General features: G+C 41.6%; 1 protein-coding gene, 1 long non-coding RNA gene and 1 pseudogene across 4 annotated transcripts in view; all 3 read left to right on the forward strand.

Moving 5' to 3' along the window:
- Window positions 1-24,484, forward strand: part of AHI1 (Abelson helper integration site 1) — a 270,191-nt gene that overhangs the window by 229,722 nt on the left and 15,985 nt on the right. The gene's annotated exons all lie outside the window — the stretch shown is intronic.
- LOC132538139 (uncharacterized) overlaps window positions 3,253-24,484 on the forward strand; it is a 29,848-nt gene continuing 8,616 nt past the window's right edge. The window contains exons 1-2 of the long non-coding RNA XR_009549579.1: window positions 3,253-3,341; window positions 10,289-10,374. This is a non-coding gene — a long non-coding RNA (uncharacterized LOC132538139). The remainder of the gene's footprint in view (window positions 3,342-10,288; window positions 10,375-24,484) is intronic.
- Window positions 21,485-21,601, forward strand: LOC132538382 (small nucleolar RNA U3; annotated as a pseudogene).

Consider the following 24,484-nt stretch of genomic DNA (forward strand, 5'->3'; position numbering starts at 1 on the left):
AATTGTATATAAAGACAAAATATGGATTTAATCCTGAACTAGGGAATAAAGTAATTGGTTGACTAGAATGTCACTTGGAACCTAAACCATCTAAGTTGACCATACCACCTAACTGTAAGTAAGTTAACATGAGAGGAATATGAGAACAGGATGGCATGAGAATTGTTGGTATGCTTCTAAAACCCCTTCTGTTTCATTGGTTTAATCCCTCCTGCTTAACACTGTATTCTATTTACATAACCACTGCTAACTAAACACCGGCATGCCTGCAGGGCATTTGTTTAATCCCCACTGGTTCATGATGTCTTTTTGCTCCACCCCCTCTCCTTGTCACACCCTGATTTTCACCAATCTCTTTTCGCTCCACCCTCTCTACATCACATCCTATTTACACCCTTCTTGGTGAGTATATATATAAGGACAGGATTGTGATTATAGATAGTTTAGATAGCTTGACTTAGATTGTGCTGTGTTCCACATGAATAAAGAGATACTGCTTTCCAGCTCAGCCATAAGTCCCTGGTCGTCTGTCTCCCACCTGTGAAGCTAGATAGCCCGGTAGAGAATAAGTCTGTAAAGATTGTTGTTGAATGTCTTCTTTTTTAAACATCTAGTTACTTATTAACATGACGTAAAATATCACTGTGGCACATGTGACACTGGGGGTCAAACTTAAGACTTCATGCTTTTAAGTGAAATGCTGTAGCTACTACACCTCTTCCCATCTGACAGGAATATGCCATCTTACCCCTTTCATGTGTTTCTTAGTGGCAGTCTCACTGTGTTGAGAACTATTCTGTAGTCAGACCAAGCTCAACTTGAGTTTGTAGGATCCAAATAGAGAGTGTGCAATTCTGAAATGACTTCTGAGTTAAGGCTCAGCAAACTATGGCCTAAAAACCGATTCTAGATCAGCAGTAGTTTTATTATTATTGTTATATTTTGCTTTTTAAAAAATTCTGTATTTTATTTTTATTTATTTATTTAAATTTATAAAATGGAAGTGTTGAGAAGACCATAGGATAAGAGGGGTACAACTCCACACAATCCCCACCACCAGAACTCTGTATCAGTCCCCTCCATTGGTAGCTTCCCTATTCTTGATCCCTCTGGGAGTATGGACCCAGGATCATTATGGGGTGCAGAAGGTGGAAGGTCTGGCTTCTGTAATTGCTTCCCCACTGAACATGGGCGCTGATAGGTCTATCCATACTCCCAGCCTGTCTCTCTCTTTCCTTAGTGCAGTGGGGTTCTGAGGTAGCAGGGCTCCAGGACACATTGGTGGGATCATCTGCCCAGGAAAGTCTGGTTGGCATCATAGTAGCATGTGGAACCTGGTGGCTTAAAAAGAGTTAAGGTATAAGACAAGAATATTACAAATGAAGATTTGGGGTCTCTGTTTTGTAAAAAGCTTGTAGATCTATTTTAGGTATATACCAAGGGGCCCATGACCCAACTAGTTTTTGCCTGAGGCTGACAGCTAACATGCAGGTGACCTGAGTCATTGTCTGGAGAGCTGGTGTTGCATCTCCCAGATTTCCAGATAATGGTGTTTTTTTTTGTTGTTGTTTTTAGGAAATTGAAGGTTTGTTACAATCCTACATTGAAAAAAAAAAAGCTCTCATAGTAATTTTCCACTAGGCTCATTTTTTAGCAATAACTTTTTTTTAATTAAAGCATTTAGTTCTAAAAAATATATTGCTGTTGTGTATTTAACAGTCTGTGGTATAATGTATGCATAATTTTATATACATCAACCTGGAAACCAAAAACCAAATGCTAAAAAACAAGTCAGTATTTATATGTGTTCAATTGTCTCTGCCCTAATAACAAATGATTAGTGTTTCATCTATTTTTATGGTGTCTGTTAGTTCCATTTTACCTAATTTATTTTTAAATAAATTTATTGGAGAAATAATGGTTTACAGGATAGTGGTTGATACATGACTACAGTTTCTTATCTACCTCTGATAAATAGATAATTGTTTCTTTGTTTGCAGAGTAAGGGCCTTACCATATCAATGCATGATTTTACCACTTCCAAGCTAGTCTTTTGAGAGAGAGAGAGAGAGAGAGATTACAGCAGTGGAGCTTCCACTGATACTGTATCTTATCTCATTTTATTATTTTATTTATTTTTATAAAAAATTCTCTTCTGGGGGGATCAGGTGGTGACACATGCAGTTAAGCACACATACTACCATGTGGAAGAACCCAGGTTTGACCCCCCACTCCCCACCTGCAGGGGGTCTACTTCATAAATGGTGAAGCAGGTCTGCAGATGCCTATCTTTCACTCTCTTTGTCTTCCTGTTCTCTCTTGATTTCTTCTATCCTATCTCATAAAAATTAGAAAGAAAAAAGAAATAAAGGAAAAAATGGCCTCTGGGAATAGAGGATTCGTAGTGCTGGCACTGAGCCCTGGTGGCAATAAAATTAGTATTAGTATTAGTAGTATTAGTAGTAGTAGTAGTGGTAGTAGTGGTAGTAGTGGTAGTAGTGGTAGTAGTGGTAGTAGCAGTAGTAGTAGTAGTAGTAGTAGTAGTGGTAGTAGTGGTAGTAGTGGTGGTAGTGGTGGTAGTGGTAGTAGTGGTAGTGGTAGTGGTGGTGGTGGTGGTGGTGGTGGTGGTGGTGGTGGTAGTGGTAGTAGTAGTAGTGGTAGTGGTAGTAGTGGTAGTGGTAGTAGTGGTGGTAGTAGTATTAGTAGTGGTAGTGGTAGTAGTGGTAGTGGTGGTGGTGGTGGTAGTGGTAGTAGTAGTAGTGGTAGTGGTAGTAGTGGTAGTAGTAGTAGTGGTAGTAGTATTAGTAGTGGTAGTGGTAGTGGTGGTAGTGGTAGTGGTGGTGGTGGTGGTGGTGGTGGTGGTGGTGGTGGTGGTGGTGGTAGTGGTAGTAGTAGAACTCCTCTGTACCCACCTATTCTCTTTGACTAATTGCAGGCTATGGAAAGGATTTGATTTCTCAGTAGGATACAGAACTTGGATACCATGCCTGCCAGTTGGACAAAATGTTTTAAACATTCTCCCCACCCTGAAAGTACTTTTTTTCCTTCTCCTTCAACCGCTGGGTGCCCTTTCTCCAAAATGAAACTCCATGAACTTTGAATTTCCCAATGCAATAATGTCCCTGATAATGACATTATAATATCAGCAGAGCTTATCGTCATTTCTGATTGATCTTCAATTGTCACCGGCTCCTAAAACTTTCTCTTTCTGTGCCCCACCTTTCTGTCAAGCACTGAAGTTAATGATCAGCTAAAAAGTGCCTGAGAGCTTTAGTGGATCTGCCTTTATAAAAAGAAGCCTGTGGAAATACTTTCAGAGATGGGAAAAAAGCCTTTGCAAAGTGAGTAATAAATCTTAGCTATATTTCCTAGGGACTTCACAATATGTTAACTCTTATCTTTCCGGAAGCCTGTTTATTAATTCACTAGCCATTTTTCTACCAAAGTTTCCTAATTGATTTTATGAAAACATAACCTTTTTTTGGTGACAAACTAATTAATAGAGTAATAAAGAATATATCCTGCCTCTTCTTCCCCCAACATCACTTGCTGATTTACTTATGATGGTACTTAAAATTTCTTTCATCCACTTTTTTATATTCAGGTAGGCAATGACAAGTATAGTTATTTTTTTCTATCTTTTATAATAGACGTATCATATATGTCACTCAAATTATAGTCAATATGAGTGGATATAACTTATTTGACCTAGTAGTAGTAGCACACTATTCCAAGGTAGAATTTTTGGTGTTTGTATCCATTTCTTCTTCTTCTAGCGTTTGCCCTTCTTCCGTAGCCAGTCAACAGCATCAGGTTGAGCCTGATGTAAAGTTTCGAGACCTCCTTTGAATCTGGAGAGGTGGCAGTCATTGACTATGTGGGTCATAGTCTGTCTGGAGCCACAGGGGCAGTTTGGGTTGTCTCTGGCTCCCCAGCGATGGAACATAGCGGCCCACCGGCCATGGCCTGTTCGATAGCGATTGAGGAGGGCCCAATCATAACGTGCTAGGTCAAAGCCAGGTTGACGCTTGCAGGGGTCTGTGATGAGGTGTTTGTTCTTTACCTCAGCTGACTGCCAACTCTGTTTCCAAGAGTCTGGAACAGAGAAGTTCAGTGTAGGCATAGGGGACCAGATTGGGTGATGAGACGTCAAGCGTTGGACAGGGTGGGCGAAGATATCCATGTATATTGGCAGGTCCGGTTGATTGTAGACGTAGGAAATGAACTTAGATGATGCCGCATCACGATGAATATCTGGCGGGGTGATGTTGCTAAGAACTGGCAGCCATGGAACCGGGGTGGAACGGATGGTTCCAGAAATTATCCTCATGGAGGAATATAATTTGGAATCGACCAAGTGGACATGGGGGCTACGGAACCATACTGGGGCACAGTATTCTGCAGTGGAATAGCATAATGCCAGAGATGATGATCGTAGTGTGGAAGCGCTCGCGCCCCATGAGGAGCTGGCCAGTCTTGCAATGATGTTATTCCTCGCACCCACCTTTGCTGCAGTTTTTATGAGATGTTTGTGAAATGACAGAGTGCGATCGAGAGTAACGCCAAGATAGACTGGCTGGGCTTCATGCCGGATTCTCGTACCGCCAAGCTGCACATTAAGCTCACGCGAGGCCGAGGCATGGTGTAGATGGAAAACAGATGATACCGTTTTTGCAGTGCTAGGGATTAGTCGCCATTTTTTACAGTAACCAGATATCAGAGACATGTCTTTCATGAGTGTTTCCTCGAGGATGTCGAACTTGGATGCCTGAGTTGCACAGCAGATGTCATCGGCGTAGATGAACTTCCTTGAAGAAGTTTCTGGAAGGTCATTGATGTAAATATTAAATAGCGTAGGAGCCAGAACAGAGCCCTGGGGGAGGCCACTTGAGACAGGTCTCCATCTGCTAGACTTGTCACCCAGATGCACCCGGAATCTTCTGTTTTGGAGAAGAAACGATATAGTGTTGGCCACCCATGGAGGCAGGCATCTTGAGATCTTGACTAGGAGACCACCGTGCCAGACTGTGTCATAGGCTGCTGTGAGATCAACAAAGACAGCACCCATCTTTAAATTCTTCTGGAATCCATTTTCAATGTAAGTTGAGAGGGCCAGGGCTTGTTCGCAGATAGATCTTCCTGGGTGGAAACCAGCTTGGGCGGGTGATAGGAATTTCTCTGTAAGATGAGAAATACGTGACAGAAGCAGCCTCTCAAGGAGTTTGTAACACATGGAGAGGAGAGAAATTGGTCTATAGCTGGCGGCCAGTGTTGGGTCTTTCTTTGGTTTCAAAACCACTATAATCTTTGCACGATGCCAAACTTTGGGCATAGACTCAGATTCCAAGATGTGGGACAGGAATGAAGCGAGCCAATTCTTTGCCACGGGGCCCAGGTTAAGAATGAGTTCTGGGGTGATGTTATCATAGCCAGCAGTTGTTACCGGTTTAACCCTCTTCAAAGCATCTTCCAGTTCAGACAGTGTAAAGGGAGAGAGTTTTGGAGATGGACAAGATAGATGGAAGTGGGATGACCACTCATGGGAAATTTCTCTTTTCCAGACTGGGTCGATCTTAGCACGTCCAACTTGAGTTAGGTGACTGGCCACTGAGTTTGGAGATACGGGAGGATGGGAGATGGGAGGGGGTTGGCTACCGGCACCCAGTCTGTGAAGAAGCTTCCAGGCCTTCCTACTTGAGTGGGTGAAGTTCAGACTTTCCGTGAGTTGTTGCCAGTGGGCTTGGCGTGCTGCATCCAGGGAGGCAATGAGATGGTCAGCCACATCTGGGTCGCCCGACTCATCATACTGCTTTAGTAGTTGCTCGCATTCAGCAACAAGACAAGGCGTATAGTTAGCACGTCTCCCACGAGGAATGGCTTGGGAAGCTGCTTTGAAGATGGCTTGGCGGAAGCGCCTGTAGGAATCTTCAGAGGGGATAGAGTTAATTGGAATTGCAGGAATAGATTTGTTGGTAAGATCACTGAACAGACACCAGTTTGCTTTCCGAAAGTTCCATCTTAGTTTCTCCGAGCACAGAATCAGTGGGAGCTGGAGACCAATGTGGATGATAGCTGGGCGGTGATGACTGTGCGGGAAGATCTTGAGAACTTGTCTCGTAGTGGGAAAGGCTTGGCCGTTGCCTGTGCTAATCCAGCACAGGTCGGGTGACGAGTCTTTATTCCATCTAGCACTGTGAAAAGAGCCTGGCTGTTTGGGATCATATAATAGGGAGAGGTCATTCGCTGAAGCCCAGTCGGCTAAGATAGAGCCATCAGCACGAGTGGAGGAATACCCCCAGTCTTGGTGATGACTATTAAAGTCTCCAACATAAACGGCTGGGTGATTCGGGCTAGGCAGGACCTCATTATCCCATGAGGCACTGGGAGGCTTATATATGTTGACGAGCTGAATAGCTCCAATAGTAATGGAGTCGTAGAAGGTCGAAGAGGCCGTGTGGTAAACGTATCCATTGATAGATATTTTCAAAAGTTTTTTTTTTTTATGTTACCAGGGTGATGTCTCAGATTCAAGCCTCCCAGTCTCTAGCTTCAGGGGAAGAAGCTTCATGAGGCAGTATTAAAAGTCTTCCTCTCCTCTCCCCTCCCTCCTTTCCCCTCCTCTCCTCTCCTCTCCTCTCCTCTCCTCTCCTCTCCTCTCCTCTCCTCTCCTCTCCTCTCCTCTCCTCTCCTCTCCTCTCCTCTCCTCTCCCCTCCCCTCCCCTCCCCTCCCCTCCCCTCCCCTCTCCTCTCCTCTCCTCTCCTCTCCTCTCTTCTCCTCTCCTCCCCTCTCCTCTCCTCTACCTTCCCTTCCCCTCCCCTACTCTCCCCTCCTCTCCTCTCCTCTCCCCTCCCTTCCCCTCCCCTCCCCTCCCCTCCCCTCTCCTCTCCTCTCCTCTCCTCTCCTCTCCTCTCCTCTCCTCTCCTCTCTTCTCCTCTCCTCTCCTCTCCTCTCCTCCCCTCTCCTCTCCTCTACCTTCCCTTCCCCTCCCCTCCTCTCCCCTCCTCTCCCCTCCTCTCCCCTCCTCTCCCCTCCTCTCCCCTCCTCTCCCCTCCTCTCCCCTCCTCTCCCCTCACTCCTCTCCTCTCCTCTCCTTTCTCTCCATCTCCTCTGTCTATCCCTCTCTTTTCTATCAAATAAAAAGAAAAAGAAAAAAGAAAGGCCCCTGGGAGAGTTGAAGTCGATGTGCAGGCATTGAGCTCTAGTGGTAAATAAAATAAAAAAATAATGTATTTTTGTATAAGATTTTATATGTATATGTATTTTCTTATAATGTATAAGAAAAAGAGAGAGAGAGAGAGCACCAGGCCATCACTCTGGCACATGTGATGCAGGGGATTGAACTTAAGACTTCAAGCATGAAAATCTAGGATTCTACCCTCTGTGCAACTTCCTGGGCTGCCTATTGGTAGATTCTTTTTTTTTTAATTTATTTTTTATTTAAGAAAGGATAAATTAACAAAACCATAGGGTAAAAGGGGTACAACTCCACACAATTCCCACCACCCAATCTCCATAACCCACCCCCTCCCCTGATAGCTTTCCCATTCTCTATCCCTCTGGGAGCATGGACCCAGGGTCGTGGGTTGCAGAAGGTGGAAGGTCTGGCTTCTGTAATTGCTTCCCCGCTGAACATGGGCGTTGACTGGTTGGTCCATACTCCCAGTCTGCCTCTCTCTTTCCCTAGTAGGGTGTGTCTCTGGGGAAGCTGAGCTCCAGGACACATTGGTGGGGTCTTCAGTCCAGGGAAGCCTGGTCGGCATCCTGATGGCATCTGGAACCTGGTGGCTGAAAAGAGAGTTAACATACAAAGCCAAACAAATTGTTGAGCAATCATGGACCCAAAGGTTGGAATAGTGGAGAGGAAGTGTTGGGGGCGGTACTCACTGCAAACTCTAGTGTACTTCTGCTTTCAGGTATATATTTTGCACTTGTTTATGGATACGTGTGGACATATGCTCTCTCTCTCACAGAACCTGGTGTATATCTAGGTTTTGGGACTTTGTTAGAAAGTGATCCACCTGGGATGGAATTAACCATAGCTATTTATTTTGCACAGAACAAGTACTAGGTACCTCAACTATGCTACAAAGAGAAACTGAGCAATTCATTACTTTTGAAGAAGTCCCCCCATGGGGAAGATTAAATTAATGACTTCTCATGAACATGAAGGTACCCACTTCACCATGCTGGAGTAGGACTTGAGTCAGTGTTGGGAGTGGTATGCAGAGACCTCTTGCAGAAAGATGATAAATTGTACCCAGGTGGAAACCTTCTTATAAATCATTATTTCCCTAATAAAACAATTTTTAAAATGAAGGAATATGTAGTTGTACAGAAACAGGATAAAGAACTTGGAAGGATGATTCATTTGGAGGTGACAACAATGGACAAGGGAAGAAAGCACATGGGACAGCATTTGCAAAGCACGGGAACATAGTACAAAGGAATATGACATGCTCATGAAGTTGGCTAACATACTATGTGGAACACCTTGAAAAGAGCAGATTGGTGCACAAGTGAATCAACTTGTATGCTAACCTAAAGAGTCTAGATTCACTCAGTGTGCTGAGAATAAAGGAGAGAGGCAGTATGCAATGGTTCTAAGAAGAGGGATAATATTCTGTTTTAGAAAGGTATGGGGGTGGATGGGAGGGGTTGATGGTTGAGCAGTGGGCTAAGCGTACATGGCATGAAGCACCAAGGACCCACACAAGAATACCGGTTTGAGCCCCTGGCTCCCCACCTGCAGGGGGTTCACTTCACAAGCAGTGAAGCAGGTCTGCAGGTGTCTTTCTCTCCCCCTCTCTGTCTTCCTCTCCTCTCTCAATTTCTCTCTGCCCTATCCAACAACAACAGCAATGACAACAAGGGCAACAAAATGAGAAAAATGGCCACCAGAAGTGTATTTGTAGTGCAGGCACCAAGCCCCAGCAATAACCCCGGAGGCAAAAAAAAAAAAAAAAAAGAAGTATCTGAGGGGACACCTGGAGAGTAAATGTGTGAGAAGAGACTGGATGAAATAAGATGTGACAAGAAGCAATAGACAATCAAGTTAAGAGAGGGCGATAAACTGAGGCATCACAGTGATGGAAGAATGGAAAGGAAAGTACTAGAATTAGCCTTCTGAGGTGAATGCAGTAAGACTTGTAGGCAGATTTAAAAAGTCTTCAGGAAAGCTTATTGCTTGAACCATGAGATGTACCCACTGAAGGAAGTGCAGGAGGAAGGCAGGTCTGTCCAGAAGATGTGCTGTCTTCCAGTTTGCACACACGGAGTTTGGGGTACCTGTGGAAACATGTGGTGCTTTTTGAATATTTTCCAAATCCATGGCAATGGTGGCACTTCTTAAGGACTTCATTTAACTTTGTAACATGTTTTCCCCCTTCACAGAGAAAACGGAATGAAATGACTCAGTAGGGTTCCAGTCAGACTCCAGTCTCAGGAGGTAGAACCTACTCAGCAACACAGACTTGACTAAGCACCCATAGTGCCTCTTTGCCAATTCACAAAAGACCCTTCCCTTTCAGAAACTTCACAAATAGGACCTTCTGCGTAGGTCAATAAGTGGATTGCTTCTTTCTGTAGGGCTGAAGCACATATGTGAAGGGTAGAAGTGAGAGAGTGGGCAGCAGGCAGGATTCTATTTCTCCCACCTCTTGTTTTAAGTGTCCTGTCAGTCCAATTTCTCTGTGCAGGTCCCAGTGTGTACACCCATGAGCAGCAATCCCAAGGCCACCTTGTCCCCAGTGATTTTCTGGAGTGGCCAGTCACCAATGACCTCTTAATTGCCTCATTCAACCGGCACTTATCCCACATCTTACTTCGTTCAGTAAACACAAAACACTGTGCCAAGCACTTTGAATTCCTGAACAAGACTTGCCCTGAAGGTGCTCTTAGACCAGTAGTGGATTCTAAATTGACACACCCCCCCCACACACACACACCCCAACACCAGACAATGACTGACTTTAGGCTGACAGCCACAGAGTATAGCAGAATGATAAGAGTAAAAGTTCCTCTTGGTGGATTTACAGATAATTTCTCAGAGCCCAAGACAGAGAAGATTTTCCTGGGTTCAGTAGACATCACCAAGATGAACAGGACTTCCAGCAGCATCTTACACACAGGAGAAGGCCTATGTTCTCAGGCATGGTCAAGTGACTGGCTTCCTCAAAATAGTCTGGAGAAAATTTGTAGGATCCCAGCAAGGAAAAATTTGAAAAAAAAAATTAACATTATAGGGAAGTAACAGAATTTACTCTCAGAGTGTACTGTTCTTCTTTTCAGGCAAAATACACAAATTATTTCTGAGTTACAAGACCCAGGGACTTGGTGCTGACACAAAAAATTCTGAACTGCTTTGGAAAATGAAGGTGAGGGTTGAAGAATGGGATGGGGGAGGGTGCCTCAGAGACTGCCGTGCCTCCAATTGTAACATCTTCAAAATTATTCTCAGAGGAACATCCTCAATATGAGATGATTTTGGCAGTTGGAGAAAAAGTATCTTCTTTATTTCTCTTTTAGATAAAAAGTAAAAGAGGTTAGAGCACCAAAGCTTCTTTCCATGTAGTGGGGGCCATGCTTAAAGCTGGGTAACACACAAAGCAAAGCAACATAGTGCCCAAGTAAGCTATTTTGCCAGCCTTTCTATTGAAAAAAAAAAAAAATACCACAGACTGAGTGACATAACCAAGAAACATTTCTATCGCGCTTTTCTGGGGGCTAAGAATTTTGAAGTTAAGGTGCCACTGAGCTTAGTTTCTGGTGATGAATCTTTTCATGTTTTGCTTCTTCTCACTATCTCTTCAAATATCAAAGAGAAAGAGAACTCTGCAATCACCTCTTCTTCTCTAATCTCTAATGAGATCATCTCTAATCTCATTGATGTGGCTCCACTCTTATGATGTGATCTATATGCACGCACCTCCCAAAGGCCTCACCTCCACATATTCATCATATAAGAGGCTAGGGCAGTAACAACATATGGGTGTGTGTGTGTGTGGGGGGAGATGGTGGGGATTCAGTTGATAGTAGAAAGGGATTTTTAAATTTGTAGAGGGGAAAAGAGAGGATGGGAGAAGGGTCCTGGGGACAAGGGATGTATAAAGTATAAAGTCAGAGTATAAAGAAAGCTACAGGGTTGGGGATATAGCATAATGCTTATGCAAAAGACTTTCATGCCTAAGGCTCTAAGGTCCTAGGTTCAATCCCCACCACCACCAAATTCAGAGCTAAGCAGTGTTCTGGCTTTTCTGTGTCTTTTTCTCTCTCTATCTCTTCCTCTCATTAAAATAAAATAAATGAAATGTTAAAAGGATGGGGAAAAAAAGCTATAACTATCCACTTATTTTTCTAATGATAGAGAGGATCAAATTATTTTTAGGAGCAGTCGTGTCTGATATTGAATATGATTTTATTTCCTATCCTATACTGTCTTTAGTCTTCCCCAAACCATTTTCTTAATTCTAACTAGTGTCCGTCTAGTAGTAGTGAAGCTCTGGGGAAATGAAAAGAGCGGAGTGCGGAACCAGTGTGGGACAGGAAAGTCTACCAAAGTGAACCCGGAAATAGTTTGGGTAAGACCTCTGAGTTTGGATAATAGAAATAAAAGAAAAAAAGAAAAGAAAAGAATGAAAAACAAGGAAGATTGTAGAACCCTTTCCCCTGTAACACTAGAATCCTCGGGATATTTAGGAGGAAGATGAATTCTTTCAGAAATACATAACAAAGAAGCTTGATTTCTTTCATGTGGTTAGAGTAATTTCTCTGATTCAAAAAAAATTGCTAGCCTTGAAAAGTAAAACATATATAGATCACTTTTTTTCTGCATGTCTGATCCTAGGAATTATATTTTTCAAAGGCTTTAGAGTGAGGTCATGCTCAGATGGCTTTGCTGTACCACCAGGCTTGGAAATTACTGCCATGGACTTTGGAGGAACTGGAGAATTTCAAGGATATCATTCTGTTTTGGAAAGCTCACCTTAGAGGTGGGATGGTGGTGGTTTAAATGATGGGGTAGAAATTGAAGGGAGTCTCAGTCTTAAGAACCATTGACCACCTGAGCTCAGGGCCATTCCAAGGCTTCTTGTACGTACACATCTCAGACACCTGCTGTTCATTCCACCACCTACCTTGCCATTTTCTCCCTTGAACTGAGTGTTCTCCAAGGCAACAATGTCTCTTTCAACTCTTTCTCTTTTTTTTTTTTTTGTGGTTCCCACTGCCTACTGTTAAAGAGCAATTAAAAGCCAGTGTTTTTGTTTGCTTTTAGTCAGGATGCCCTCTTTAGAAGACAGGGTAGAGTCAAGGTCACAGAGACCTAGTATTGACCTAGGCTTTGAAACCTTGCTGGCTTCCAGCCTCCACATTTTCTCAGAAACTTAGGCAATTGCTAAAGCAGCCCCCACTCTCTCTCCCCTCATTTTTGCCTTAGACGAGGCATAGCTTGAGTTTCTGAAGAAGAGCCCAGGCTCCATTTCTAGCTGAGGTACTCTAATATTTCCTTACTTTTCCAAAAAACACTGGAAAGCAATTTTGATACTGTTTCCTATACATACAGATAATACTGTAAATTTGTACCTTTTCAGAAACAAATTCTCTGCTCAGAATTGAAAGGATAAAATCTAATAATTACTGAGTACAAAAAGAGGAATTGCTTCAAAACTTACATAGGCTTCACTCCCTTGCACCTCCCTTATTAGTATAAACTTAGGCAATTCCAGGAAATGAGCCATACACAGTATTTGCACTGGAGTCTTGAGTAAACATGCCTCCAGCCAGGGAGCAAGGCCATATGAGAATATCTCAGCTTCTTTTGTAAAATCCCTCTCTCCCAAGTTCTGATGAGCATCTCCAACCCACTGTATTTTTCTCGAGCAAAAGAACAAAAGACACTGTACAGGAATACAACACAGAAAAAACCTTTATTACATAATACTTTACCAAACATCAGAAGAAAAATTAAAAACAACTCTGTACTTTAAGGATCATCTTACTTTGTTTAGAACATTAGAACACATAAAACTCAACTATGTATATAAAACAAAGCTTCGGGGGTCAGTTGGTGCCTTGCCTGGTTGTACACACACCTTACCATGTGCAACGACCTGGGTTCAAGTCCCTGGCCCCTACCTGCAGGAGGAACAAACACTTCATGAGTGATGAAGCAAGTCTGTAAATGTCTTAATCTCCCTCTGATTCTATAATTCCTTCTCCTATCAATTTCTATCTGTCCAATTGTCGAGGGAAAATGCAGGACACAGAGTCCTGGGGAGTATAGACACTCTGTTTGCACTGCATTTGCACACATGGAATTTGAATGCATACTAGCATATATATTTTTTAACTGAGAAGCACGTTGGTGGAGGTCTTTTTCAGTGTAACATATGAAGGGCAAGGACTGTGCTTCATCAGGCCAGTGAAAAGTGGGCCCCAGTGTGAGGTAAAAAAGGTATAAAGAGGACAGGGGCCTGTGGAGGTCTTGATCGTTGGCCTTGGTTTTTCTCATTTTGGACTAGGTCCGGAGACCCTAGGGAACCTGTCCCCTAAGTATTATTATTATCATTATTATTATTATTATTCTAACTTTATTTTCACATATAACTTATCTCAGACTGTTATAAAGGACAAATTTAGAAGCTAAACATCTATCACACGTGTTCCCTTGAAATTCTTTTCGACTGAAGCTGTGTCAAACTCTAGAAAGGGAATCCTTACCTCCCATAACTCTTCTACACTATTGCCCTATCAAAACAAAGAAATGAATAAAATAAATAGAAAGGATCTGTCATGCAGGCAGTGAGTCCCCAGAAATAACCATGGTGGCAAAAGGAAGAAAACAAGAAACAGAAGCTGTATACAGTATAGGCAATGCATATATAAGTGTAGTATGTAATCCCTCTGCTATAGTACAAGTATATAGGTACTATAAATACACACCTCATAATATGGAGTTATACATCATGCTAACTTTTCTGGGATTAATAATGCATACCATTCAAAATGCTAATCATCATTTTTCAGAGCTGTGCATTTGTTTTAGAAGAACAAGGGCCCAGCTCACATTGTTCTAACAGTATGGCCAGCTGCTGGCTTTACCACAAAGAGACCCATTGTTGAGTAAACGGAGTCCCTCAGGTGAATGTAATTATGCAAATCTTTCTCTAACTACCCGCACTCTCTTGGCCCTCTACCCTGAGGCCTCTCACCATTGGGAACACTGTCACATTTCATTAAGGAGACCTTGTGTGTTTGCCGGGAGTGTCCCTCCCACATTCTCCAGCAGGGTGATCAGAAAGAACCTATTGCTGGTCCACCGAGGGGCAGGCACATCAGAAGACCAAATCCTTTCCACTCATCAGCTGGTAAATTTATTCACAAAATGTCCAACACTAAAACACAAAACTTTAATTCTCTGAGGCTCTATATACCCTGACTCAGGCAAGCCTGCATACAGGTCATTTGAATGCGAGATATATATACATATACTCCAAGTGATAAGCGAAATGTTACACACATGTACTCATACATTACACATACACAGGAATAGCCTTCATTTACCCCACAACAGTTCTATGCAATCATTGAATACCAGTGCTTTCCAAATTCACACATGTGAGGAAACTGGGCTGTATGCTTATTTGTTGACACAACAGTAGGCTTATCTAGAAATAGGAATCCTAGACAAAAGGATCAAAGTCCCCTGCCTTTTCAATTTGCATGAGTCACTCCATAGCAGGGGCTTTTCTTTTTTTTTTCTTTCCCAGCAGTTTTGGTGATTTCCCAATCACCAAAATAGAACTCTGACTACTAAAGTGAGCCCCTAGAGGGACCAACTTAAAGCCAAGATGTTTACTTCCTAGAACTAACATCAAGAACCAGCTCACTGGGTAGGGTGTGTACCTTGCCCAGGTTTAAGCCCCAGAACCACAAGAGAGGTGCTAGAGTAGCAGAGGTGCTATGGTGTTTCTCCTTCTCCCTGTCTCTTTATCTGAGTGAAAAAAGCAGTCTGAGCAGTGAAAATTATACATGTCCAAGGCCCTGAATCTGCAAGAAAAAAGTTGTCATATGTATATTTAATGAATAATATTTCATCTCTCAACACTGTACTATTTGCTAAATGTAAACTATTGATAAAAATGAGAATGTAAGCAACAAATGCTGGAGAGGCTGTGGGGACAAAGGAACCTTGCTGCACTGCTGGTGGGAATGTAAATTGTTCCAACCTCTGTGGAGAGCAGTCTGGAGAACTCTCATAAGGCTAGACATGGATCTTCCATATGGCCCAGTAATTCCTCTCCAAGAACTCCATAACATCCAACCAAAAAGATATGTGTACAACTATGTTCATAGCAGCACAATTCATAATAGCTAAAACCCGGAAGCAACCCAGGTGCCCAACAACAGAGGAATGACTGAGAAAGCTGTGGTATATATACACAATGGAATACTACGCAGCTATTAAGAACAATGAACCCATCTTCTCGGACCCATCTTGGATGGAGCTAGAAGGAATTATGTTAAGTGAGCTAAGTCAGAAAGACAAAGACTAGTAGGGGATGATCCCACTCATGAAAAGAAGTTGAGAAAGAAGAACAGAAAAGGAAACTCAAAGCAGGATTTGATTGAGTTTAGAGTAGGGCATCAAAGTAGAAATCTGTGGGTGGAGGGTGAGGGTGGATTTTCAGCTTCACTGGGGGATGGGGGGGGGATGGGAGATAGTCTTTTGGTGGTGGGAATGGTGTTTATGTACACTTCTATTAACTTGTAATCATATAAATCACTATTTAATTAAGGGAGAAAATTGAGTGTCTCTAACTCTGTAATGCACAGACCATAGGCTGAGTCTTTGAAATATTGACTCTTCTAAAAGTTTAGACCAGGGAGAACAGAAGCAATCAGTGGTGTTCCTCTATAACACACAGCTATATACAAATAATGCTAAAGGATATAAGTTATGGTGATGTGTGTGATACAGCAAATCCTAACAAAGGGATTTTCAACATTAACCCAATTGCCAAATAATTTGATTATAGCAATAATTATCTATTGCCTTCTTAAACCCTAAGACAGCAGGAACTTCCCACTTCCTCTATAGAGCCTATATTCCCCCCAGACCTGGAACCTCTAGGGTGAGGCTCACTTTCCTGCATGCTTCTCTCAATTCATACCAAATGATATTGTATCTGCTGATCCCAGTCTAATCAATACAACAAGTACCACAGGCTTTACTTCAGACTGTGTCCAGAGATGTCAGGAGTGGAATATCAACCCTTCAGCCTCATTACTTGGATGAGACCTTTCCTTTCATAGGATTCTCTAATTCCAGTATGGGTGGTTCACTTCCTAACAAAGTCCCAAAACTTAGATATAGACCAGGTCCCATGAGATGCGGCATATGTTCACATGTATCCATGATTTAGGGCAATATATATACCTGAAAGCAAAAGTGCACAAAAGTCTGCAGTGAGTCAGTATATGCAGCAAGCAAGTAGAAAGACCTAAAAAGACACCATAAAGTTTGTAATGAAATAGTGTCTACTTAGGCTTAGATACCCTCCTTACCTTCTTCCTATTATACTTCCATCAGTCACTCCAAAGCTAACATTATCAAAGTAAGGACTGCAAAAGCTGAATAAGAGCAAGAGACTGGCATACTTTAATGATGACTCTTTAGTCACTATCAGGCCACCCCATCATCTGGGGTCCTAGTCAGGGAGTCCTGAGATTCCCACACAGACATGATGGACCTAGACCTCTAATTAATATCCTTCTCTCCATTGTTACTAGTCATCTCTAACAGGAATAACACAATAGACCCCTTTGTATGCCCCCATAGGACCTTGCTTTCAATGTGGATCAACAACGGTAGAGAATGTTCCATCCTCCGAAGGGAGGATGGACAATATACTCTATGCTACACCTGAGGAAGATAGGTCCTGATATTGGGGCAGCTTGGGACATTCCAGCTCATGACCACAGAATGTGAGCTCATATCTACAGGGATGCAGAGGTCACATAGGCTCCTAAGCTGAATATGGGCCCCAGATCACATCAAATCAATGAGGTTTACAGTCAACAATATTTATATACCTTTCCCATATTTGGGAGCTACTCTCTTCCCCTGATCCAGCTTTCTAGTCCTCTTCCCAGCCATGACACCATCAACCCAGACAATAACTTGAGTCCACCTGCATATCAGATATCAGGCTCAGAAAAAAACAAAAACAAAGCACGAATACAGTCATGGGGCCTTTGGAATATAACTAAAATATGCTTACTAGCTATCTATAAAATGGAGGATCTCCCCCATATCTTCATCTGCAATATTCTAGCCTTTAGGTTCATCATTAGTCAACAATTTGTTTGGCTTTATATGTTAACTCTTTTCTCAGCCACCAGGTTCCAGATGCTAACATGATGCCAACCAGACTCCCTGGACAGACAACCCCACCAATGTGTCCTGGAGTCCTGCTTCCCTAGAGCCCCTCCCCATTAGGGAAAGAGAGAGACAGGCTGGGAATATGGATCGACCTGTCAATGCCCATGTTCAACATTGGAGGAGCAATTACAGAAACCAGACCTTCCACCTTCTGCACCCCAGAATGACCCTGGGTCCATACTCCCAGAGGGATAATGAATAGGAAAGCTGTCAGGGGAGGGGGTGGGATAGGGAGTTCTGGTGGTGGGAATTGTGTGGAGTTATATCCCTCTTGCCCTATGTATTTTGTCAGTGTTTGCTTTTTATAAATTAAAAAAATTAAAAAATGAGAATGTATAGTATAATATGCTGACAGTGAATAAAATAATACTTATTAGAGGAAAATAAAATATAGCCTTACCATATGAGGGTCCCTGGAGGTGCATGTGACCCCAGGACCACATGGAAGCACCATGGAACAGGGAAAAGAGCCAGACTTGGTGGAGTAATGCAGTGGTATCTCTCTCTCTCTCGCTCTCTCTCTCTGTCTGCCTCTCTCTCTCTCTCTCTCTATCCCTCCCTCCCTCCCTTTCTCTTTCTCTCAAACTTAAAAATATGAACACATCAACCTAGGAGTGGTAGAATGAAATGTGAGCAAGGTCTCAGCTACACACACACACACACACACACACACACACATGAAATCATTTACTTTACATCTAATTGAGTCTTTTTACCAAAGTGCCCCTTAAAAAATAAAAAAAATGTATTTTATTACTAAAGTCATGGGCCCCTAGGAACGTAGCTATAATATACATCCTAGCATTTTTCCACCCCTGAGTCCTTCAATTGTTTTATTCCTACTGTTATGTTCCTGTTTATTAAACATTTTGTACTGCTTAATTATCTCCCGAGCTCCCTGGCCAGAAGAACTCACCAGTGTGTCCTGGAACCTCACCTCTCCAGAGCCCTGTCCCACTAGGAAATGATAGAAATAGGCTGGGGGATGGATAGACCTGCCAACGCCCCTGTCCAGTGGAGAATTAATTACAGAAGCCAGAACTCCTTCTATACACACCCCAAAAATAATTTTGGTCCATACTTCTAAAGAGGGTAAAGAGGACAGGGGAAAGTGACCCGAGGATTCTGGACCATAATTCCACAGCTTTGGCTAGCAGAGTATGCAGGAAAATGGTCAAACTATCAATAGAAAAGAACTTGATGGAGACTAAGCAATGACATTTACTGGTACCTTTATTTATTCAGAAGTCATGTGACTATTGTGGGGGTCGAGCCAAAGGAAACAGGTATCTAAAACATTTGTATCCAGGAAACTTTTTAAAAATTTGTTTATTGGGTATTAATGTTTTACATTCAACAGTAAATGCAATAGTTTGTACATGCATACTATTTATCAGTTTTCCACATAAGAATACAATCCCCACTAGGTCCTCTGTTATCCTTTTGGGACCTGTTCTCTCACCCCAACCACCCCAGAGTTTTTTACTTTGGTGGAATACACCAACTCCAGTTCATGTTCTACTTGTGTTTTCTCTTCTGATCTTGTTTTTCAACTTCTGCCTGAGAGTGAGATCATCCCATATTCATCCTTCTGTTTCTGACTTATTTCACTTAACATGAATTTTTCAAGGTCCATCCAAGATCCGCTGAAAATGGTGAAGTTACCATTTTTTATACGTGAGTAGTATTCCTTGTGTATATAGACCACAACTTGCTCAGTCACTCATCTGTTGTTGAACAGCTGGGTTGCTTCCAGGTTTTGGATATTACAAATTGTGCTGCCAAGAACATAAGTATACAAAAATCTTTTTGGATGGGTGTGCTGGGTTCCTTAGGCTATATCCTCAGGAGAGGAATTGCAGGATCATAGGGTAGGTCCATTTCTAGCCTTCTGAGAGTTCTCCAAACTGCTGTTCACTGGGGTTGGACCAATTTACATTCCTACCAGCAGTGCAGGAGGGTTCCTTTGATCCCACAACCTCTCCAGCATTTGCTGCTGTTATCTTTTCTGATGTATGACATTCTCACAGGAGTGAAGCGGTATATCATTGTTGTCTTTATTTGCATTTCTCTGGCAATCAGAGACTTGATGCATTTTTTCATGTGTTTCATAGCCTTTTGGATCTCTTCTGTGGTGAATATTTTGTCCATGTCCTCTCCCCATTTTTGGATGGGGTTATTTGTTTTCTTGTTGTTGAGTTTGGTAAGCTCTTTATCTATGTTGGTTATTAGCTTCTTATCTGATGTATGTCATGTAAAGATCTTCTCCCATGCTGTAAATGGTCTCTTGGTTTGGGTAGTGGTTTCTTTTGCTGTGAAGAAGCTTTTTAATTTGATGTAGTCCCATAGGTTTATGCTTGCCTTAGTCTTCTTTGTAATTGGATTTGTTTCATTGAAGATGTCTAAAATTTATGCGAAAAGAGTTCTGCCAATATTTTCCTCTAAGTATCTGATAGTTTCTGGTCTAACATCCAAGTCCTTGATCCACTTAGAATTTAATTTAGTATTTGGTGAAATATAGTGGTTCAGTTTCATTCTTCTGCATGTTTCAACCCATTTTTTCCAACACCATTTGTTGAAGAGACTCTGCTTTCCCCATTTAATAGTCTGGGCACCTTTGTCAAAGATTAGATGTCTATAGGTGTGGGGGCTTACTTCTGGGCTCTCAGTTCTATTCCACTGGTCAGTGTGTCTATTCATGTTCCAATACCAAGCATTTTTTTTATGACAATGTCCATATAGTACAGTTTGAAATCTGGGAGTTTGGAATAGTGCAGATACAGCCTTTAGGTCCATGATTGTTTTGGTGGTGGGAATTGTGCAAAGTTGTACTCCTCTTATGGTTTTGACAATGTTTATAAATAAAAAATTTAAAACAACAACAACAACAACAACAAAAATGCCAACCCAACTTCACTGGAGAGATGACCTCACTGATATGCCCTGGAACCCCGTCTCCCCAGACCCTTGGCCCACTAGTAAAAAAATCAAAACAGGCAGGGAGTATTGATCAACCTGCTAACACCCATGTTCAGCAGAGCAGCAGTTACAGAAGCTGGACCTTCCACTTTCTACACCAAATAATGATCCTGGGTCCATGCCAGAGGGATAGAGAATTGAAAGCTTCCAGTGAGATCTGGGAATGTGATGCCTCCAGTTTGTTCTTTCTTCTCAAGATTGTTTTGGCAATTCAAGTTCTTTTCTGGTTCCAGATAAACATTTGTAGCATTTGTTCTATTCTCCTAAAAATGTGGCTGGAATCTTGATGGGGATAGCATTAAATTTGTATATGGCTCTGGGTAGTACATTCATTTTGATGATGCTAATTCTTCCAACCCATGAACATGGAGTATCTTTCCACTTCTTTGTGTCTTTTTCAATTTCCTTGAGTAGTGACTCATAATTTTCAGTATACAAGTCTTTCACTTCTTTGGTTAGGTTTATTCCTAAATATTTTATTGTTTTTGTTGCTATAGTAAAAAGTTTTTTTAATAAAATAATAAAGAAATCTGGTATTTGATGCCTCCAGTTTTGTTGTTTCTTCTCAAGATTGTTTTGGCAATTCTAGGTCTTTTCTGGTTCCAGATAAACATTTGTAGCATTTGTTCTAGTCTCCTAAAAAATGTGGTTGGGATCTTGATGGAGATAGCATTAAATCTGTATATGGCTCTGGGTAGTATATTCATTTTAATGCTATTAATTCTTCTAATCCATGAACATGGAATATCTTTCCACTTCTTTGTGTCTTTTTCTATTTCCTTGAGTAGTGACTCATAATTTTTAGTATACAAGTCTTTCACTTCTTTGGTTAGGTTTATTCCTAGATATTTTATTGTTTTTGTTGCTATAGTAAAAGGAATTGATTTCTGGATTTCATTTTCTTCTAACTTAGTGTTTGTGTAGAAGAATACCACCGACTTTTGAATGTTAATTTTGTAGCCTGACACCTTACTGTATTGCCTGATGATTTCCAAAAGCTTTTTGCTGGATTCTTTAGGTTTTTCTATATATACTATGAAGCTTTGTTTTTATACCATCACTGAAAGACTATACTTTCAGGGATCGTTTCTATAGTATATTTTTATACCATCACTGAAAGGAAATCAAATCTGGAAAACACCAGAGGAAGTCAGTCAGGCTAATCTGTTTAACTAATCTGAGAAAGAAAGAGAGAGAGAGAGAGAGAGAGAGAATAACACTTGGAAATAGTAATAGATATAGGAGTGACTTAGAAAGAAAGTGAAAGCAGTACCATAGAAAAAAATGGCAAAATCAAGAGGAGAGAGAAACATAGATAGATAGATGCTAAATAGATGTATAGATATAGATATAAAGTCAACCCCTATCTGTGACCTTTGAGGAGAACTATTGAAGTTTCCACTGGACAGGACTTGGGAACACAGAACTCTGCTGGTGGGAGCATTGTGGAATTATTATTATCTATTACCTTATAATTTTGTAAGTCACTAATAAAATAAGTTAAAAAGAAAATAATGTATTTTAAAATCTCAGAGGCTATGTAAAATTTGTAAATCATTAGTGAGGTCACAAGGGTCTGAGACTAAGCTTTGGCTAGTGGAGTATGCAGGAAAAAGCTCAAATTATCAATAGAAAAGAACTTGATGGAGACTAAGCTATGACATTTTCTGGTACCTTTATTTATTTGGAAGTCATGTGACTACTGTGGGGGTGGAGCCAAAAGAAACAGAATTCTATGTGTGAGTATTGAAAAAGAAATATATATATATGCCTTTTTTATGAACCCTGAATTTCCATATTTAAAAAGTAATAGAAAGGTGTAGGTGGTGGTGCACCCAGCTGAGCACCCAGCTGAGCACACCCAGCTGAGCACACTCAAGGAACCAAGTGCAAGTTCTACAGGGCCATAACAAGCAGTGAAGCAGAGTTGTAGGTGTCTCTTTGTCCCTATCTATCTATCTATCTATCTATCTATCTATCTATCTATCTATCTATCTATCTCCCTCTTTACTCTAACTTCTCTCTGTCCTATCAAATGAAGAGAAAAAAACGGAATAGGAATAGGGCTCTAATGATAAAGTTTTGCATAATCTTCCATATCCAACCAAGTAAGCCTAGCATTATACATATAAAAATAAGAATCAATTCTTGCATTAGTGGATACTGCAACTGTGTTCAAGACAAGTACAAAGGTTGTTATCAAATGCAGGAAGTATAGAGCAGCTTTTCTAACTAAGCTATTAATATTTAGTCACATTCAAAGTATGCCATTTAACCTGTATTACTGTTTTTAGCTGCGATGTGTTCACTCCTTCCCATTGGTAGTACACTCTGCCAAGCATTTACTGTAAACCTTTATTCCTCAAGTCAGTTACATGAGGTGGAAGTGAGTATCTCCATTTCACCAAAGAGGAAACTGTAGCCTTGACAGAACAAGAAGAAAATAGACCCATCACAAACCACATGCAGGGTGGAGCAGGTCCCAGGGACTCCAGCCTTTTGTGGTTTCTCTGTGATACTACCTCATGGAGACTTTGGCACAGGAGTCTGGAGCCTAGAGTGTTGCTGTACATACTGTCAGGGACCCAAGTGAAGATGGATTGATACCAGACCTCACTGAAGGAGCCACCAATAAGGACTGCCAAGACAGCATGTCATACCCTGCAGTCTCTTCCTAGAAATGGAACCTCTTTTGTATTAAATTGATGGTAATATTTCTGTGAACCTAAAGATTTCTGCAAACCTCTTTTGAATCTCTGTCATAATTCCATCTGAATTTTTTTCTGGTTTTCCTAGAAGTAGTTGGTATGATGTGAAATGCTTCTGTAGAGAATAAAAGGCTGTAAAAACCTCAGTCCTTTTATTGATCAACAAGACAGGTAAAGACTTTCATCTGGTATATTTACATAAAACACAATGTAGCATATTTTGTGACTGATTGTATACATGGATTTTATTTATTTAGTGCAATTTGCTACTGGGCTGAATTGTCATTAAGCTAGAGAAACATGCACACGCACAGAGAGAGAGGGAGGGGAAAGGAGAGGGAGAGGGAGAGGGAGAGGGAGAGGGAGAGGGTGAGGGAGAGGGAGAAGGAGAGGGAGAAGGAGAGGGAGAAGAAGGAGAGGGAGTTTGAGACACCAAAGAACTGGAGCACCCCATGGTTCTGTGACATTCCCATATGATATTGGGGCTTGGGGTTGTGAATATGGCAAGGCATGTATTACATGGGGTTAAACTGCATGTCCTAAATGAAGATTTTATTTAATTATATTTTAGACAGAGATGGAGAGGCAGAGAAGCAGAGAGATAGACAGAGAACAGCACTGAAGTTTCCTTCAACTTAGTGGGGGTCAGGCTTGAACATGGGTTGTTCAAGTGAGTGTCCAAGTGAACTATTGATATATTTCACCAGCACCCCCCCTTCACCCCCCTATACACATAGATTTTCAACAATGCTGGCCATAGGACTGTATTTTTTTTTCTTTATGGGGGAGGGGCTTAATGGTTTACAGTCGACAGTAAAATATAGTAGTTTGAACATGTGTAACATATCTCATTTTTCCACAAAACAATCTAACGTCCCCTAGGTCCTCTTCTGTCATCATGTTCCAGTGTCTGCACACACACACACACACACACACCCGCACCACCCCAGAGTCTTACTTTGGTGCAATACACCAACTCCAGTCCAAGATCACAGCACTGTATTTATAGTCAGAATTATTTCCCTTTTCCATTTTATTGCTCATATTTATTTATTTATGTTTGAGAGCGAACCAGAACACTATCTGGCACATGCAATACTAGGATTGAACTCAGGACCTCATGTTTGAAAGCCCAACCATTTAACCTCTTGTACCACCTCCTGGGTCACTCATATCATTTTTTTTTCTTTCTGTCTTTCTCCCTCTCTATCTCCCTCCTCAATCTCTCTCTGTCCTATCCAATAAAAAATGTGAAAAATGGCCATCAGGAGCAGTGGATTCATAGTACAGACACCAAGCCCCAGCAATAATCATGGAAGAAAAAAAAAAAGGAAAATTAGTGTTTTGATATTGATT

Source organism: Erinaceus europaeus, chromosome 4, assembly GCF_950295315.1.
Source record: "Erinaceus europaeus chromosome 4, mEriEur2.1, whole genome shotgun sequence".
Taxonomy (NCBI): Eukaryota; Metazoa; Chordata; class Mammalia; order Eulipotyphla; family Erinaceidae; genus Erinaceus; species Erinaceus europaeus.